Source organism: Camelina sativa, chromosome 4 (genome assembly GCF_030686135.1).
Source record: "Camelina sativa cultivar CO46 ecotype springtype chromosome 4, ASM3068613v1".
NCBI classification, from domain to species: domain Eukaryota; kingdom Viridiplantae; phylum Streptophyta; class Magnoliopsida; order Brassicales; family Brassicaceae; genus Camelina; species Camelina sativa.
The window spans coordinates 5,020,909-5,038,413 of NC_141883.1; the positions used below are offsets into that span (position 1 = coordinate 5,020,909).

At 36.4% G+C, this 17,505-nt stretch overlaps 1 non-coding gene across 1 annotated transcript; it reads left to right on the top strand.

Annotated features, from left to right (window-relative positions):
* The first annotated feature begins 9,007 nt into the window (after positions 1-9,007).
* On the top strand, positions 9,008-9,114 carry LOC147945413 (small nucleolar RNA R71). The gene has a single exon (XR_015597934.1). It is a non-coding gene; the product is annotated as a small nucleolar RNA R71 (small nucleolar RNA).
* Positions 9,115-17,505: the final 8,391 nt, after the last annotated feature.

The window sequence follows — 17,505 nt, forward strand, 5'->3', positions numbered from 1 at the left end:
GAGCCCCACGAGCACATCAAGCAACCATGGCGGGGGAAGCAACGACCTCCGAGTCAAATCATCAAGTCTCCGGAGGGAATGGAACTGCTTTAGCAGCTTCTTCAGAGTTGGTGAGGAAATCAGACCTTGATGCTCATCAAAGCCCTCAAGGAGGCCTCCGGTAACACTTACCTTGCTTTAAAACCTTCTAAACCTCTTATTGTTGATTATGGAGCATCACATCATATGATTAGTGATTCTAAATTAATTAGTGACATTAAACCTGCTGTTGGAAATGTGATCATAGCTAATGGTGTGAAAGTTCCAGTTGAAAGAATTGGAAATTTGAAATTATTTGATAAAACAACTAAAGCGTTTTACATGCCAAGTTTTACTTCAAATCTTTTATCAGTTAAAAGAGCTACTACTGACTTGAACTGTTATGCAATATTTGGTCCTAACAATGTACATTTTCAGGATATTGAGACAAGTCAAGTGCTTGGTCAAGGCGCCTCTAAAGATGATCTCTATGTGCTTGAGGACCTGAATTTATCTTCTTCTAATGCATCTTGTTTTAATTCGAATATTGTTCAAACAAATAATGCTATTTGACATGCTAGGCTAGGACATCCTCATTTTCGAGGTTTAGAACTTATGTTTCCAAGTATTTCTTTTAAAAATGATGAATGTGAGGCTTGTATTCTTGGTAAACATTGTAAATCTGTTTTTCCCAAGTCTCTAACTATTTATGAAAATTGTTTTGATTTGGTTCACTCTGATGTGTGGACATCACCATGTCTATCTAGAGAAAATCAAAAATATTTTGTCACTTTTATTGATGAAAAATCTAAGTATACTTGGTTAACTCTCCTCCCTACTAAAGATAGGGTTCTTGAAGCATTTATTAGCTTTCAAAGTTATGTGACTACCCATTATAATGCTAAAATTAAGATTTTAAGATCAGATAATGGTGGGGAGTACAAAAGCCATGCCTTCAAACAATACCTTACCAAACATGGTACAGTAAAACCTCTATAAATTAATAATGTTGGGACCAAAATATTTTATTAATTTATAGTGATATTACTTTATATATAAATTAATAATTATTATTTTATAGTGTAAATTAATAATTTTAAAGTTATAGGTATATTTTTAATTGTTTAATTTTTTAAAAATTATGAATTGAGACAGTTTTTGCAAAATAAGATTATAATTTTGGATGTTGTAAATTTTATGGTATTGGAATTGAATTTGAAATAATAATAAAATATTATTGACAATGAATTACAAATATTATAGACAAATTCACTTATACACATGACATAAATATTCAAATTTATGAGTAAGAATATCAATTGTCGTATTTTAATAGTCTATCAAACTATCAAAATATAAATGATGCATATTTAGAAATTAAAAACTTTAAAAAGTTTTAGAGTTTTTATGAAATGTTATAGAATATTTTATATCATTATAGTTTGAAGATATAACATAACAATTGTTTTATAGATATGAGGTTTAAGAGAAACATACTTTATTATATCAGCATATATATATATATATGTAAATTTATATGATTATTAATTTATGATATTATTGGGACCATATTTTACATGGGGATTTCAAAAAAATTATTATCTTATTATCTTATCGAATTTTGTTATTTTTTACACTGTCCCAACTTGGGACTAGCAAAATTTATTAATTTATAGTGTTTATTAATTTATAGAGGTTTTCCTGTATTATTCATCAAACAAGTTGCCCTTACACCCCACATCAAAATGGCGTTGCTGAACGCAAGAACAAGCATCTAATGGAAGTTGCTCGGTCCATGATGTTTCACACGAATGTCCCAAAAAGTTTTTGGGGAGATGCAGTCCTTGCGGCATGTTACTTAATCAATCAAACTCTCACAAAAGTGTTGCACGACGTCTCACCATTTGAGGTATTAAACAAAACAAAACCACATTCAAACCTTTGCGTGTATTTGGTTATGTTTGCTTTGTTTTGAAACCAGGTGAACTGCGAGATAAGCTTGATGCTAAGAGTACAAAGGGCATGTTCATTGGGTATTCAACCATGCAAAAAGGCTACAAATGTTATGAACAAGAGACTAAGAGAGTTCTAGTCTCTCGTGACGTCAAGTTTGTTGAGTCTCGAGGTTACTACGACAAGACAAACTGGGAGGATCTCAAAGACCTGTCTACATCTCCCTCTGATCGAGCAAGAAATCTCCGTATCTTACTTGAACGGGTAGGGACCACCAACAACTCGGACAACCAACATTCTACCGAGACAAACTCACCTGGAGAGACCACTTCACCTGTTGACACTACTACGAGTACCACAAATGAACCAAGTCCACTTTCCGCTCTAGTTGAAAAGTCAAGTGACGATGACGATGAGGAAGAATTACAAAATCTTGGTGATGATATAAATGTTGAGGAAGAAACTCTATCGAATGAAGGTGAATAGGAAGAAAATGATCATGAGGAGATTATCCCATTACGGTGAAGTCAGCGGCTCATGAGGAAAAACACTCGTGTATACTACAACAATATTGTGGTCGCTCATCCCATCCAAGCTGTGTGTACACTTGCACACTTCCCTTTGGAGCACCAAGTGTTTCTTGGACAAGTTGATAAGCATTGGATACCTCAAACCTATGACGAGGCCAAGGAACATAAGGTGTGGCGAGATGCGGTCAGTGCTGACAAAACGGCCATGGAGCAGAATCACACATGGGATGAGGTTGACTTACCAAAAGGGAAAAATGCAGTGATGTCTCGGTGGATCTTTACCATTAAATACAAGAGTGGCTGGGAGATTGAACGGTACAAGGCAAGATTAGTCGCACGAGGGTTTACGCAAACGTACGGGGAGGACTACTTTGATACGTTTGCTCCGGTTGCTAAGTTACACACGGTCCATGTGGTCCTTTCATTGGCGAAAAACTTGCGGTGGGAACTATGGCAAATGGATGTCAAGAACTCATTTCTTCAAGGGGAACTTGAAGATGAAGTCTATATGCGACCACCACCAGGCCTGGAGGACACACTTGGACCAGGGAAAGTGTTCAAACTAAACAAAGCTATCTATGGGCTGAAGCAATCACCAATGGCGTGGTATCATAAATTAAGTACAACCTTAACCAAGAAAGGCTTTAAGAGATCAGAAGCTGATCATACACTCTTCACATATCCAAGCAATAAAGGTATCATAGTCATTCTTGTATATGTTGATGACATCATCATATCCGGGAATGACAAGGTAGGGATTCAAGACACTAAAACTTTTTTAAAGTTAGTATTTGATATTAAGGATCTTGGAGAGTTGAAGTATTTTTTGGGAATAGAAGTGTGTCGTTCGCAAGAGGGACTATTCTTATCTCAAAGAAAATATGCTCTTGACCTTTTAAATGAAGTAGGTAAGCTCGAATCAAGGCCAGTAACCACTCCACTGGATGAGAACTATAAAGCTAGTCGACAGGGGGAGCTCGAAGATGCACCATTTGAAGATGTAACTCGATATCGGCGACTAGTGCGTAAATTGATTTATCTAACTATTACTAGACCAGATATTTGGTTTGCTGTGAATCAGGCAAGTCAGCATATGCAAGCACCAACAATTCACCACTGGAATATAGTAAACCAGATCCTCAAATACATCAAGGGATCACCGGGGCAAGGTATTTGGATGGGATGTAACGCCAATACAGAAGTGGTCGACTATTGTGACACGGACTATGCTGGATATCGAGAAGATCGACGCTCAACCACCGGCTACTACACATTCGTAGGAGGCAATCTTGTCACATGGAAAAGCAAGAAACAGAAGGTGGTGTCGCTATCAAGTGTTGAAGCTGAGTATAGGGCCATGAGGAAGCTGACTACCGAACAAATGTGGCTTAAATCCTTACTAAAGGATCTTGAAGTCGAGACACCAAAGCCTATCACAATGCACCGTGACAATAAAGCAGCCATTCACATAGCCTCTAACTCAGTGTTTCATGAAAGAAAAAAACACATCGAAGTTGATTGCCATAAGGTTCGAGAACAAATCCAACTCGGCGTCACTCTCCCATGCCACACCAAAAGCTCCGAGCAACTGGTGGATATCTTTACTAAAGCTGCGAGTCCACCGGTGTGCAAGTACATACACTCAAAACTTGGGCTCATGGATATCACCAAACCATGACCCCTCCCTCTTAAACGAGATTCCTACACTCTTTTTCCCTTATGTATAGTTTTCCCAAGTGGTTTTCTATACTAAGGTTTTTAATGAGGTAGGTGATCATTGTTGAAAGATTAATCTTTGTAGTTTGACGATTAAGCTTGAGGGGGAGTATAAGTTGTCACCATGATCAACTAGCGACAGTACAACTATTGTCTGTACACTCTCTCTCTGTCTATACCGTCTCACGAAGAGGGCCGTCCGTACAACTCAACTGCACAACATGGAAAGTCCACAAGAAGCCTCACAAGTCTCATGTGAAGCAATGCCACATTCTCTAGATCCTTCTATTCTAACCGTTGGCGAGTTCGAACAAGTGGGAAGCAGAAAGTCAAACATAAGTCACATGTTATCTTAAGTATAGGATGTCACTTTCATACTATATTAAATGTGCAGCATCTTGTATAGAATATTCTCTTTGGTAGTGTCTATATTTAGTTTGTATCTAGGTTCTAAATTAAGTAAGAAGCAAGAATTCTTCTTCTACACTATTCTCTTTACTACCAATCTACACTCTATACTCTTCTATACTTAGCTACAATCAGTCGTTACTTCTTATACAAGCTAAACTCTTTTTCTCTTCTAGACTTACATGATATCAGAGCCAATTTACGACATCTAAATCTCATTCTCATTATCTCATCAAAACACTTCCGCTCCAAACTCTCATCTTTCCTTCTGTTTTATACTGAAGCGTCTCTCTTCTTTATCCATTGGATATTAGCTTTAACCAAAGTTTATTTCACCATGGAAGGCACCAAAACCTTGATTGTTCCAGTTACTCTCAAAAGAGAGAACTATTTGTTGTGGGCAAGAACCACAAAAATGGCACTGTGTGGCCGAGGGCCTTGGACCCATATTACCTCAAGTGAAGCTCCAAAAGAGATACCAACCAAAGAAGGCAAAGAATTTGTCAAGACTGGTGAAGACAAGTGGTTTCAAGAAGACCAAAGTGTGCTTGCTATCATTCAGAACTCCCTTGATGCTCCAATACTTGAAGCATACTCTTACTGCGAGTCAACTAAAGATCTATGGGATACACTTCAAAACGTATTTTCGGGAACACTACCAACTTAAACCGAGTGTTTGAGATCAAGAGAGCCATCAACAACCTCAGCAAAGTAGATATGGAATTTACCAAACATTTTGGTAAATTTCGATCTCTTTGGGCTGAGTTAGAAATGCTTCGACCGATGAGTCTCGATCCTACCATCTTAAACAAACGGCGAGAGCAAGATAAGGTGTTTGGACTACTGCTGACACTAAATTCTTCCTACAATGATCTCATCAAGCTTATCTTGAGGTCAGACAAACTCCCAAGCCTATCTAATGCGGGTGTAGGACAAATACCAGCAACCAAGTCTCGCAAGCCAAAATACAATAAAATCAACTCTACCACTCGCATCTTGTTTGGCTCCATCTTACACAGAAGTGTGTGCCCAATAGCACGAAAAACATACCTCAGGACCGGATGTCGAATATCTATCTGTGTAGATGACTTAGAATGATACTGCCCATGTCCAAACAAACTCCAGAAATCTTGGACATTAGGAAACTTATCCGGAAGTGCAACCGCTGTAAAATCTCTCTCAAATCCATAAATGCCACAGAGATCTCTAAGTGGTAGCCTATAGCGAATACCCCTGATGAAGAAAGATAGAAACCCTTCCTGTGCATTCTTAACCGCCTCATTCTGGTAATAAACTCCCACCGTGGCCATGAACTGACGAACAAGATCAGGATACAAATTATACTGCCTAGACACAATGGTTCCCAATCCTATCCTATCCAACATAGCAAGAACTTCATCCTCAATACCCAACTGCCTCAAAGCAACCAAATCAAGTGTCTTAGTGGGATTAATCTCAACTCCTAACCATCCATTGTAGAACAATGTATCATACTCATCCCAATCTTCTAACACTGGCCTATTGATATACTCTGATTCCTCAAATTCCATTCATAATATCATCATTCCAAATCCTATGACATCTAATCTTTCTACCCTCTAACCTTGGTCATGGAGGATGAGTTGGGACTCGTGGAGCAGGAGGAGTGGTCGTCGGTAGCGGAGCATCACCCGTTGGAGCTGACGGAGGTGGACGGCGAGTTTGGCGAGAAGTTTAAGTTTCGCTAGTGTTCGTTCGTTGCTTTTAATTGGATGCCATCTCACCAAACTCTGAAAAGGACACCGGATCTGAAAAGAGGGCTCGAAATCGAGTGGGATAGAGCTTTGAATCGTTGGATTTGGTGAAGAAACGAAGAAATTGTGATGATTTGAAGTTCTTTTCTTCGGGTTCGAGTATGTGCACGAGTTGGAGGAAGAAGACGAAGCCGCGGGTCAAAAGGTAAAACCCTTGTTTTCAACGGTGTCGATCGACACAAATCTTAGTTTGGCAAATGGACTTGGACCGGCCCACTTCGAATTCGAAGCCCAACCAACTTTTCTCAATAATCTGCAAGCCCAATAGCCCACTGGTCGTCTCTGGTCCATCAGTGGTGCTGACCGACACCCAGACGGTGTCGCTCGATACCAAACGTTTGATCATCATGATGTCCGAATGTTTTTTTTTCCTGAAACAATTAAAACTCAAAACCAAAAATTAGTAAGTTAGTAATCCTAAAAAAAAAAAATTGAAAATAATTAGTTCCTACCAGTGGGTTGCCTTCCACTCAGCGCTCGTTTTAAGTCATTAGCTTGACTGTGTCGAAGCTCAGGCGTTTGGCGGATCAGAACGTGGCATGGAATGTTTCTGAGAGGAATGTCTCAGCATCCAAGGTTGTGTATAAGCAGCGGATGAATGAGGTCTACCAAGGACATGAGAAACAGGACTAGGGCGATACTTGGGTATGGTGCATCTGCTTTTATTTCCTTTGATGGTCTTATTGGAGAGAGGAGGAGGTTTGGATAAAGAAGATGTATACCATGGCTTTACCTGAGGACTCTGGAGTGTGGAGGGGAAAGTCTTCTGTTTGGAAACAACTTCATAACTTGGAGCATCAGTGTTGGACAAGGTTTGGCTCGGATGTGGAGGGGTGTCGACCGACACCCAGTTGGTGTCGATTGACACTGAGCCTGATGCTAGAATATCAGACACTTCCTCAACAGAAAAAGTCTGTCCATCAATAGTAGGAGCCCTCCTCAGTTTATCCATCTCAAAGTTCATACTCAAACCTTCCACATTCAGTGCTATGTTTCCCTTCTACACATCTATAATGGCACCAGCTGTAGCCAAGAAAGATCTTCCTAAGATGAGAGGATAACTAGGCTATTTATCATACTTCAGCACCACAAAGTCAGTGGGATCATGAAGTTTCCAACCTTAATTGGAATATCCTCTAAAACACCTTCAGGGGTTCTTCGGGATCGATCAGCTAAGATAAGAGATAATCTAGTTGGCTTGAATCCAGTCATCCCAAGTTTCACAGCAATAGAATGTGGCATCAAGTTGATACTAGAACCAAGATCACTAGGTGAGTGAGCAAACCTTCCTGTGGAGATAGATAATCTAACACAAAACTTCCAGGATCTGGTAACTTCTTTGCAATCCTACTCTAGATCATAGCACTCACTTTCTCAGAAACAGCCACCTTCTCTTTCCTTTCTTTCTTCCCTTGAACAGACTGGTTCAACAGAATTGCACTGACATCCTTGGTAAGCAGTGCTCCTTCTTGAGGGCTCAAACCATTGGCCACCATTCTCTTCACATACCGCTTAAGTGGTGGTGAAAGCTTTACTGCATCAATCAAAGGCATCTCAATCATCACCTTGTCCATCATTGCCTTGCATCTAGCTTCCTCAAACTCCTGCTTGGACCTTCTTTGTCTAAGAAAAGGGACTTTAGGTTTGTACACCCTTTCAGCAGCTAGAACCTGAGATTTTGCAGTTTCGGGTTCTGTCTGAGATGAGTGTCGACCGACACCCAGGTGGTGTCGATCGACACCATCATCTGGAGTTGACACCTCTGTCTCGGGTTCGGCCGATTGCTCTCCCACTTCTGCAGAAGCACATTTACTATCATCTTCATCTCCCACTGATATGGCATTGCAAGCATGTTTGGGGTTTAATTCAGTTCTTCCAGGAAGAAAACCCTCTTGCCTTTTAACAGACCCAGCAGTCTGTGCCACTTGACTCTCCAATTGCTTGACATGAACATTCAGTGCATCAATCCTTCCAGTAACCTCTATATAGACATTGTCAATCTTTCCATTGAATGTCACTGTCATATTCTCCTGTCCCTGAAGAATCTGATCAAGCATGGCCTCCATTCTACACTCTGAAGAAGTCTTAGGAGGCGGAGACTGGTAGGACGAGTTACCATAGGTCCTAGTATAACCATTGTTCTGTGGTTGCTTCTGATAATCATGTTTGAGAGTGTACCCTGAAGAGTTCCCACTGTAAGGCTTGTTGCTTTGTTGATTGTCGAATCTCTGTCCTTGATACCCAGCTCCATACACATAGTTGACATTCTCTGCTGTATTCTCTGGCTCTGGCTCAAATGTCTCAACCTCAGCAGCAAATTGGACAGACTTCTTACCCACTAGAAGATTGTGCACTGAATCCAGCTTGGCATTAACAGAAGCTAACTGGTTTGAATCAAATCCTCCATGCAATCTCTTCCTTTCAGCATCTGCTCTTTTAGTGTTATTGCTGGAGGCCAAATACTCAATCAAAGCTTCAGCATCTTCAGGATATCTTGTCTTGAAATTTCCATGGCTTGCAACATCCAAAGCTAACTGATACTCCCAGTCACATCCTCTGAAGAAGATACTCAATAATTGTACTCTTGAAAAGCTATGGTGTGGACAATCCCTTTGATAAGCCTTGAATCTCACCCAAGCTGCCTTGAAAGCTTCATCTGGTCTTTGCTTGAAGGTGGACAGCTTGACTCTCAGCTCATCAGACATTGCATCATCATAGAAATAGTTCAGGAAAGCCACCTTGATTTGATGCCAAGATGTCAAAGATCCAGCTGGAAACTGCTTCAACCAATGAGATGCTTCTCCTGCAAGTGAGTATGGAAAAAGCTTGCAGTAGATGTAGTCTTCAGTCACCCCATTGGTCTTGATACTGGTCACCAAATCTTCAAAGTGCTCAATATGGTCCAAAGGTTTCTCATGGGGCAGGTTAGAGAAAGGTCTTTGCCCAACTAGCTGGAAGTAAGCAGGCTTAAGCTCAAAATCATTCATGGGGAATGGAGGAGGAACAATTGCAGATCGGTTCTCATACATCAAATCAGCCCGGTTAAAGTCAGCAATGGTTCTGATTAATTCCCGGTTGTGCTCCTATCTTTGAACCGGATTTTTTACATGGTTTGCAGCTCCACGTTCGTCTGCTGGAAGGGGTGTCGATCGACACCAAGTTGGCGTCGATCGACACCATCATCCTGCTCGTCTCCGACAACGATTTCAGCAATTAGGTTGCCCTCAGCATCAATCTTTTGGCCCTGCTCATTGCGCAAGTGGCCCTCTTGATCTCTCAAAGCACCGTCCTCACCACGAATCAAAATGATTGTGTTAACCATCTTCAATGATTTGGCTGCTTTTCGGTTTTCACGCTCAAGTTTTCCCAACTCTTGATTTGTAAGCTTCACAGTAGGACCAGTCTTGTTGCTCCTTGTGTTAGGCTTATTAGGCATGTATCTGAAACACCAAAGAGAAGAAAAACAAAAACGTGTAAGTAGAAAATAAAAAAGAAAAATTTAGATGAAATTAAAAAGTCAAATCTAATGGTAGATCAAAGAGTTTCCGGCAACGGCGCCAAAATTTGATATGCTCAAATTAATCCCTATAGCTACTCTCTCAAACAAGAGATGACTGTAGTACTTAGGGGTCGAATCCACAGAGACTCAAGATCAAACACAATGGATTATAGAGTTTTGTTATTACGCTAAACAAGTTAATCTAATTATTTAAAAAGCAATGCAAAATATTTAAATAGAAGTGTTGTGAATTCAGAAAATCAAAAGGTTAAGCCTAGGAAATTTTTTCAGGAAAATATGAAATATTAAATCAGTAAATTAATTAAAGTTCAAGCAATTAAAATCAGATCTAGAACTCTAAACATAATTTGTAAAATAATTCAGTTCTCACTGCAAATATTATCTAAATTTAAAACCAGAAAATCCAAATCTCTTTGTAAAAATTCTAGGTTAAAAATCAGCTTTAAATTCAGGTTTAGATAAGTTCACAAAATTACTAAATCAAATCTCTTTGTAAAAAGTAATTTTGCTCATCAATGCTTTAATAGGAAAACAACTATATTCTCATATCAATTTATTTCCGTATGATAATAATTCTAGGTGATCAGTCAAGAATTATTATGAAGAACAACCAAGGATGAAGATCATAAAAGATTAAGAACCCTAAAAATAACAAATCTAATAAGTCATAAAAACCGTATAAAAAACCCTAAACCTAACAAACAAATTACTCAGACATGTTTAATGAAGAACAAATCATAATTCTGAATAACATGCAATAGATATTAAAAAGTAAAAGTGGGAGTTTAGAAATCTTCTCTCTAGAAAAGAATTCAGATTCGTCTCTCCCAAAAAGCTCTCAATATCTCTCTCTCAAAAACTGCTAGAAAATAACTTAAGGGTTTCTAAAACCCAAAAATAAAATATATACATCCTAAAACACGTCTAGGGGCTTATGTTGCAATTTTGGAAAACTTTGGGCAAAATTGTAAAACTTCCAATTCTTGTTCTCTCGTCGGATAAACAGAGGTGTCGACCGATGCTGCAAAGGTGTCGATCGACACCATCACTCTGATTCGACTCCAAGTTCGTTTCCTCCGGATTAATGCTCCAAAATGGTCCAAATTGCTTCACTTCGCTCCATCCGTGCCAAAATCCTTAAAAACATGTTAATACTCAATAACATCCTTCAAAACAATTGAAAAAACTCAAAAAGCACACTTATATCATGGTTAAAAACCGTAAAAACCATGATATATCAGTCACATCAGCTGTCACTTATTTTTTATAGTGATGTTGGTCGTCCTTCTCTCTATGGAGGTCTTGCCTTTAACAGTCATCACTGCTTATATTCTTCTTTTTTGACCTTAGTCACATACATCGTGGTTATTGACACAGGTGTTGGTAATCATGACATTTTTTTAGTAAACTATGACATGCTTTAAGTCTATTATATCACATTCCGAGTAGGGAGTGACTCTTTAACAACTTTTTGTATCAAGTACATCACCACATGATTCATGTTAGCAAGTTGTTTGCTTTCAAGCTTCTGTATCGTGTTTCTAACCATCAGGCAGACACAAAATTCAAGAAAAATTTAGAAGTGAACGTCTCGTTAACAAGTTTTTGCATCGAGCGCCTCACCTAAAATTGTGTTAGTGTATACTTACTGGAGGAGTAAGCAACTACTAACTTTTTGAAGGATGTTGATAAGTTAACACTCATAAACGTTGTAGGTATGCTTCTTCGATGACTAAGCAACTACTTAGATTGGATTTTGCTTTCTCAGTGAGTAAGCGTTTTCTAAATTTTATAGTGAGCTCATGGCTACAAGTTTGTATAGCATGCTTCCTTGATTTGTAAGCGTCTAAATTTTTGTGCAGTCTGCTTCCTCGGTGGGTAAGAATATCCTGCACTTCTGTTTTTGCTATCTTTAAAACCAAAGCACATTTTATTGAAAGAGTCACTTCATGTTTGGAAATGGCTGAAACTTGAAAATAATAATAATAGATAATAACTTGTAAACCTTATGAAAAGTTGATATAACTGGTCAATGGAACCTGATAGATTGTTGATGTCTTGTCATGTTGACGATATACGCTCTTTACTTTCAGCTCTGCTCAAAAGTTGGTGGTTGCCTTCAATATTACCTTTGTTGCTTGCGTTTTCATTTTGAAATATTTGGTAAGGTTTATCATCTTTAGTCGTCCTTTCACTTCTTACCACATAAGAATCAGAATGTGACGAGTGTCGCCGTCGATATTGTGTGTCTTCTTCCCACTTATTTGTGCACATGCCCGGAAAGCACATCTACCATGGTTCTGCAGTTATATTTGGTAAGTTCTTTGTAAAAGTCACCATCATGGAGTAAGCCACTTTTAAATGCTAAGATGGCAGTTGACATGTTACAACTAGATATCGGCACCTTCTCCTTGTTGAAGCATCCATATAGGAACGTAACGACTCTCCTCTTTTTTTTGTCGTATTTTTTAGAGATCATCCATTTTTTTCTAGGTTTCTACTACTTGCAAATTGCTCCACAAAAATATCCGCTAGTGATGCAAATGAGTGTATTGAGCAGTTTGGTAAGTTGATGAACCTCTAAAGAGCAGCCCCTGTAAGGCTTGTGCCAAAACCCTTGCACATAGTAGCTTCCATACATTCTTCTGAATAGTTGTCGTGAACATTCGTTGCTAGTATTGTGCTATGTGGTTATCCGGATCAGATGCTCCATCGTACATCTTAATCGATGGTAACGGGAATTTTCTCGGTATCTTAGTGAATGCAATCCCATCAGAAAAGGTGTATCAGTGTATGAGTGTAAGTTGTTTTTTGGATGGGTGGAGCCACTCCAGGTAATTGCTCAATCATAGCTTCTATTGCATCCAAACATTTTGTAATAATAGCTTCCAAGTAAGCGGCTTTAGTCAAATTGACTAATGGCTCATGCTCGGTTCTCGTCAAGCGTGGTGTACTACTGGTTCCTTGTTGTTAAAAATTTTCTACTCCAGTGAGGTTTCTAAGGGTGTGCCCTGTGTTAGGCTTTGTTCCATTTTTTTCCTGACGAGGATTACCCAGGCGTTCGTTTCTCGTAGTGGGTGTTGGTTGGTTAGTTCTAGGAGTCGTGTTAAGATCTTACATCCGATTGATTTGTACGCCACGGAACCTAGAGCTTGCTTCGGTAAATACTCTCCCCGCTATAACCAGAGAAGCGTTCTCCTCTTAGCGTTATCTGCTTGTGTCAGCTTATGCAATGCCTCGTTCAGCTTTGTAGTCAGAGATTCAAGCTGAGTCGCATTGATGTTAGTCGTATCACCTCCATATCCCGTCATCCCATGTAGTTTACTTTGCCCTCTCTCTCTAGCGCCAATTGTTTGAGCAAAACATAAACGGTTCGTGAGAGTCTATGGAAACAAGAAATCTAGGTCGAAAAGTCTCTCTTTATTGATTAAGATGTTGATAGCAAGTACAAGAACCAAGCCACAACTAGTCAACTATAAACACTAATTTTTTTCTTAAGTCGCTTGTTGTGGTTTCGCTAAGCCTCTTGTACTTGCCCCTTATCTTTTGTGTCCTCTCTCCCTTTTAGAGGTTGCTTATTTATAAGGTTACTTAACAAGTTGACAAAAAAAAAAGTTACTTAACCATAATTCCTTGTAGGAATCGGATTCTTCCTTTCCATTCTTCTCCGGCTGTTTGATAACTTCTCATTTTATTTATGGTTAGTTTCCAGTTGTTTATCGGTTGTTAGCCATCCACCTTAAAGGACTGGACTTCTTGTGTACGTACGTCGATAGGCCTTTTTGCAGGTTGTTTAAGGTCCTCTGGAGGTTGTCTAGAACCCTCCATCAAATGAGCCGATCCTTTTAACAACCAGTTAAATATTATAAATAAATTTCTAGATCCTTTAAACAACTGACCACATGGTTTAACAGCTATCAAACGCTAATAAGTCGATGAATTATTTTTACCCAACAAATATATATATATATATATATATTTGAATAAGCGTTAAATACTATGATTAAAAATATTTTTTTACTAAAATAAGAGAGACATCAAAATGATTAGAAAAACTTAAAATTTCAGCAAATTAAGTCAAATCAGTGTAGAATATTATAAATATATATATATATATACACTTATATACAAATATTAGCCTAGTTAGCAATTTAACATAAAGAATAAATGAAAAAATATATTACAAATTAAAATATATAAACAAACATCCATTATCTTTACTAGGAAATAATTTGAACGTAATAAAATAATTTTTAAAAAAGATCAAATTTTCTTACAAATATCAAAGTGCTAAAACTACATAATATTAAACAGATATACCTGTTTGTAAATAAAACATAACCATCAAAATAAAAACTTATGAGAAAAAAATATTATAGCAAAAGATGACGTCGAATCTTTTTCAAAAATTATAAAATGAACAATCATATTGAATCGAGAAAACGTTGCACGGTAAAAAGATACAACTTTCAGAAATATTTACTGATATTGATATTATTAGTAAAAATATATTATGATGAAGAGAGATGATCCTAAGTGAAATATCAAAAGAATAGTTATAATAAGTAGACGTAATTTCTAATATTATAGTTATAAGAAAATATATTGAATTTGGATTGAATATGTATCAGCGAAAAAATTATTATAAAAATACACTTCTAAACATATAATATTAAATAGCTTAGATTTTACAAGAAATTATGTAAATAGATGCAATGGTCATATTTAAAGCTGATTTTATATTACTATATCATTTCAAAATCTTTAGTTAGATTATTTAATGACTTTGGATATTGAATTCAAATTATATATATTCAGCGTAAAACAAAAAATGATTTGTTAGTTATCGTATAAGAAACAAATATTCAAAAGACATGAATATCTAAATAAAAGATTAAAAGTTATCATTAAAAAAATCAATACAATAAAAGAAGAAGGAGCTGATCTTTTGTTGTAAAAAAAAACGGAATTTCTCTCATGTGTTGACACATCAGCTTTTTAGTTGAAGGAATAGTTGACACATTAGTTAAAATGTGTAACCAATAAAATTATAACAATTAATACAACTCATCTCTAACTTTGCCAACAAGTCAATATTCACAATTCCAAAAAAATTAAAACCCTATAGACAAAGAAGGCGACGAATAATCGATCAGATTTTTCCGATTCTCTTTCTCTTTCAATGTCTTATATTTTCATGAACAAATCCTCTGTTTTGTATTGTTTGTGACTTTGAAGTTTGGGATTATATATTAAGTGGAACATTTATTTCGACGGAATAGTTCCTACTGTATTGCTTCGATTAAGGGTGTATCCTGGTTTTTTAAGAGAAAACAAGTGTGGTTGGGTTCTCTTTGCTTAATAAATTGTATCTCATGGTTTCAATCTATGCAAGTTTAATCGCTATGTTAGTATTTGATGTTTGTCCTCCACATAACAAAATATGAATTTATTTTGTATATTTAAGGTTTGTAGGGTGAGTTCTTATATAAAAACATAATCATGAGACTTGACTACCTTTTGTGTTTTTTTTTTATCTTTTTGTTTGTGTGTTTTGCAGTTCCAACTTTCATCTTCGATTGTATTTATACATTCTTTTCCATGAACTGGCTGGACGACCTGCTTCTTGGTGGTTTGTTAATAAGAAGGCAAGCAAAGTAAACTTAATGATGTATATTCTAATTCGTATATATAACTGCATATCTCTTACGCTAATGTCGATTTGATGTAAACAAGTGGTAAAGAGAAGTGTCACTTGTGTATACCATTCGATGTTCACTTTGGTGCTTCTAAATGGATTAGGCTTAACAATATTGGCTTTGCTTAATGTGTCGTTTGATACTCTTAAGTATTGATTTGTGTTTAAATACTATTTTCTTTGGCCAAATTAAAAATGCGTTTTTCTAAATTATAATTAGTTGATAACTAGAATAGATACTTTAAATTATTTACTTTACAGTATTTTGGTAGAACAAACATGGCAGAATCTCACACATGAAATTCTTCAAAATAATTTCTTTAAGATTTCAGTGTCCTTCCTATGCTTATTGATTCTTCCTTTGCAAGTTGACTGCAATTCATTCTTTGGTACGTTTTTCAAGTCACAACTCACTATGGCAAGATCAGACAGTTCAAAATCGAATTTCTTCTCTCATGAAACCAGAATAACCATTCATGGAGTTCAGCTCACGTTTGTAGGAAGTTATACTCTGTTTTCTTCTTGCTTAGGTCTTCTGTACTTATTTTTTGTTTTCATTAGTTTGTCAAATTAGAGTAAAAAACAAAGATGTCGTAGATGTAAACAAGGTTTTCCCCTAATATATTTTACATTCATTCCAAAAAAAAGAGCAAAGTAAATTGTACTATATTATAAATTGAAATCAAAATAGACAACTTACCGTAATTTAGATGGATTTTTGGTTTCTAAAGACAACTCACAATTAATGCCTTCTTGGTTTTACACGGTAGTTATTTTTTGGGAGTTGAGAGGAATAGTTTTGGAATAAAAAAATGGGGTTTGTGTTAAGTCAAAGTCTTTGTATGCATAAGAGAAGAGAAGGAATATGAAAGTGTGAATATCAGTACTGATGTGGTGGAGAACGGAGGAGCATAAACTTTTATTCTCTTTTGTCATTTAGAAAATAGTGTTTGAGTCAATATGATTCATGTATATACAATTTCGTCATTTTAAATTTTTATATGAAGGTGAAAAAGTCTGTTTATGATTTATTTGTGTTTGATTGTGGTACTTAAAAGGTTTTGTTTGGATTAACAAAGCTTCAAAAAATAAAAATAAAATTAATAACTTCTATGTATCCTAGCCAAGGTTTATATTTGAAAATTTGGTATAGAAGTTTGTCACAAACTAACTTATCAACATTTTTCTAAAGTCTGTTTAACTTGATATATATAGAGTACTATTTCACAGCATGCTATATATATATATATATATTTTTGTTAGAAAATAACTTATCGATAAATTATACAGACAACTTATCTTTATTATATCAGAGACTTAAATTTTTTATAAAGTAATGAACATGGATTTTTGTCATCTAGATGTTTGAAATCTCCAAAAATGGGTTTTGGAATTAGAAATATATGAATGAATTTTTCAATCTAAAAATATGAATATAAGTAAAATTACTAAAATGAGCAAATGCAAAATACTAAATTTTAAAAATTTATAAAAATTTAACTAATCATATTTACGTCAAACAAAATAAACTAAAATATCTATCTTCCGATGTAACGCGGGTATTTACCTAGTATTAATAAAATATAATCACATAAACACAATCCTAAAAAACAAAATTATGATAAATATATATATATATATATATTTTACGACTGTATTTATTGAGATTGTTATTATATATTATCTTGATTACCAAATATAATCTTAAGACATCCTATAACCGATGGTAACTAAACAAGTCGACAAAATCTTTTTCAGTTTTGTACACATGTCAGTGATGTCAGTTATGTGTAAATAATCGAAGGCATGCGCCTACCACCACCGCATGATACTTTTATAACATGTGTGAAACTAACTTCATTACTTTAC